The sequence below is a fragment of the Adiantum capillus-veneris genome, chromosome 26 (assembly GCF_014529385.1).
Source record: "Adiantum capillus-veneris isolate H3 chromosome 26, ASM1452938v2, whole genome shotgun sequence".
In the NCBI taxonomy this organism is placed as follows: Eukaryota; Viridiplantae; Streptophyta; class Polypodiopsida; order Polypodiales; family Pteridaceae; genus Adiantum; species Adiantum capillus-veneris.
The window spans coordinates 133,586,037-133,589,708 of record NC_140956.1 but is presented as its reverse complement, the minus strand read 5'-3'; the positions used below and the strand labels follow the sequence as shown (position 1 = coordinate 133,589,708).

At 39.8% G+C, this 3,672-nt stretch overlaps 1 pseudogene; it reads right to left on the bottom strand.

Moving 5' to 3' along the window:
* Window positions 1–2,127: 2,127 nt before the first annotated feature.
* LOC147424236 (protein ANTAGONIST OF LIKE HETEROCHROMATIN PROTEIN 1-like) lies at window positions 2,128–3,189 on the bottom strand (annotated as a pseudogene).
* Window positions 3,190–3,672: the final 483 nt, after the last annotated feature.

Here is a 3,672-nt window from a genome sequence, read left to right as displayed (position 1 = left end):
AAAAGTGGGCGTTCTTGATAGGAAAGTACGGGGACTCTAGCTATGAGAGTTTGCAAGGATTTGCTGGATACTTTGACACGTTGAGACTTAGTAGTTGAGGTAAAAACTTTGAGTGCAACCACGGGAGCTTAGCTCTCTTGCACACACATATATAGAAAACCCCTCACTCAAAGCCAAAAATGAAAACATCAAAGCTGAGTTTATAATTGATCATGGGTAGGATAAAAGGTGTTAATGATGTGTTAATGGCAACTAATCTTTGCCACCCAAATATTCTACGAATTGTTCTTTGGAATTGTACTTTACTACTCACAATGATATATATATATATATATGTATGTATATTGCTTAGCAATTGGAACAAGCTGTGTATATAAATCTTCTTAATTCATAGCAAAACCAAGCAAAGGCTCAATTGTTAGAGAAAGAAGAATTCCCCACAGTTATTCAAGCTCAATAAGAAACACTAATAATTATCAAAAGTGAGTTAATGCAGGTAAGCAAGATGAGAGACTTCTAAGTACTAGGTGCAAAAAAAATTAAAGGTTGGAAGGGAAAAGAAGAAAATTACACTATACAATTCCCGCACAAACTTGATCGTGATGAGGAGTGCGACACACCTTTTATTACTCAAATTTCATAAGCTTGACCCCAATTTGATGAAGGAGCAAGAAGAGATTCCCTTGAACACATTTTTTTATTCACCGGCAATAAGGCTTTATTGATAAGAGAAGATTATATAGAGCACATGAAAGTTTACAATGCTAGTTGTGAGGGCAATGGTATTATATGATAGTAACTTAGTACATGAGCTTGGCTTGATAGAGTGGAGATGCTTGCCTCAAGAGAGCTTGGCGTGATAGTGTTTGGCTTGATAGTTGAGATATTTGGCTCAAGAGAGTTTGGCTTGATAGAGTCTAACTTGATAGTGTGGAGATGCTTGGCTCAAGAGAGCTTGGCGTGATAGTGTTTGTCTTGATAGAGTGGAGATGCTTGGCTCAAGAGGGCTTGGTGTGACAATGTTTGGCTTGATAGAGTGGAGATGCTTGGCTCAAGAGAGCTGGTGTGGTAGTGTTCGGCATGAGAGTGGAGATGCTTGGATCAAGAGAGCTTTGCATGACAGTGTTTGGACTAATATTGTCATTGAGAGGTTAGGGCTTGGCACGATACAATACAATATAATGCAATGCAATGCCCAAGTGAGGGAAGAAGGTTCCTATTTATAGGTGAAGTTGCCTCCATAAGGAGAAGATATTTAGTGTCGAGCCACTTTTGCCACCATGTGAATAAATGAGTGATTTATCTATTTTGCTTCTCCAAATTTTTATCTCAAAATATATCCTTTTTGGTGATAACATTTGTCCTTCTAGTGGTCATTTTGTCCTACTAGAAGTCTTCTTCTTGCAACTTGCCCTTTCTCTTAGATGAGTCTAGCTTTAGAAGTCATAGGTTTGCTTAAGTTGTCATTTGCTTCCAAAAGTAAACGGATGTAAGCACTCCATGCAACACTTGACTAGAGTTAATAAGAGGACTAATATGAATTTAAAAAGGATGCATGGTAGGAAAAAGACAAACTAGTGCATTGGCCTATGTAGTGATGGGCTCATACTAAATATGCATGAGGATTAAATTTCATCAAGAAAATAAGACGAAGTAAGAATATGACTCTTGGAATAACTTATTAGATAAGATATATAATTTTGCCTTATTATGCATACATATGTACATTATAGAGAATGTTCCCATGCATCTAAATACATGTATCGTAGCGCTCATCACCCGTTCTTATTATGTACGTGCTACTGCACGACAACGTGAGGCTCATACCCTTGTTATGGTCATGCAATAATGGATCCCGATGAGAAAGTGGAGAAGAATTTTTCAAGGTACTTTGACTACAAAGTCTATGCAATCCTTGAGCAAAGGTTTGCAAAAGACTCGCTAATCAACCATGGGAACGGGCTGATTGATAGCTCAAAGGCAAACTATGGTGAGCGTGTTTCAATTTTAGACTCAAACTTTGGTCTTTGCTTTGTGATTGTAAATGCTTGTGTACGACGAGAGTACTCGTGTCTCTTTTTTCTAATGCAAGAGAATTGTAATCCTGTCGAAACCTAAGGAGAGGGCTCATTTTCGACCACAATCGAGGACACTAGCTCTAATGGAAACAGCCAAACCATGGTCACTTGCCATATTGTGGATGATACAACAAGCGACAACAATTTTTGGCAAGGCAAGTGACATCCCATTTATGAATTATGCCATGAAGTATACGCCATGTTGTTTTGCGGCGGTCAAAGGCTCATTCCAGTGGATTACAAGCGGTAGTTGTACCTAGCTTGTGAGGGAGACAAGGACTCTTGGAACGATATCACTAGCCAAGGAAGCTCGTAGTAGACTCCATCTCCTGTTATGTACTCTCTAATGTTGTATCCCCTCCTAGTGGAGCGCAAACCATTGAAGATTTGATTGGATCTGTGCAAGGCAAAAAAAGAAAGAGTTTTGGAGAACTCTTTTTCATTTGTAGGCTCTAGGGAAACCCACATAAATAACTTGGAATCGCATGGTCCACTCCAGTATGGCCTACAAAATCATGGAGTAGTTGCCGTTGCGATCAGACCAATTTGTAGATATTTCTCCTTTGGGATATTTCATCTGTATGTGTGTGCAATTAATAGCACCACAATGGGAAACCCTTGTGCTCTTTGCATGTCAGCCTTCACAGCTAGCAACTCTGAAGGCGTTGATAGCCACTTTATGAAAGCATCCATTCGTTGTAGAATACCGTCCACGAAGGCATCCACTATTTTGACAATTGTAGACTACCCACACATAAAATGCTCAGCTACAGTCCTTTGGGAGCAACCAATGGCAAGGCGCATGAGGGGCCTTTCTTTCAACTCGGAATTGTCGACCTCACAATTGGATCAATGGTGCTAGAAAATCACCCTATAAAAGTGAATCATGAAGGACCTCCAAGAGTTGGTCAGAAAAGATGGTGAGTAGGCAAAAGTAACTACGGAATTGAGGATCATTTCACGCACACCACATTATATAGTTATGCCACCAATGTAGTGACCTGGGCTTGACATATCATAAGGAGGGATTTGTGTGATGCCAACGAAAACGAGGCACCCCCAAAACCATCTTGGAAGCAACGAAGAATAATGTGATTGTGGTGATTCCCATAGTTGGAGTTTTCTCATGGAACAATGCATTGTTCATCCATGCTAGAGCGAGCATTACAGTTGATCACAATTGTTGACATTTCATCCTTGCACAAAGAAGTCATTGTTGAAGAAAATGTACATGGTGAGGATGACACGTATCACCTCTCTATCATACATGATCACAACAAGCTGAAAGTATCTTTTCCCCTCTTTATGATGTGATCAGTTTATGTGATCTTTGTGTGTGTCTGTGTGTGTGTGTGTGAGAGTGTGTGTGTGTGTGACATTACAAAAAAAAAAGTGTGTGTGTGTGTGTGTGTGTGTGTGTTTTATAGAGAGAAATGGAAGGAGTGAGCTAAAGTCTCTATGGACTTGATGTGACCTATTTCTTGGCATGCACAAAATGGAAAATAATGAGAGAGAGAGAGAGAGAGAGAGAGAGAGAGAGAGAGAGAGAGAGAGAGAGAGAGAGAGAGCTATGCCATGGAAGCTACTAGAAAAA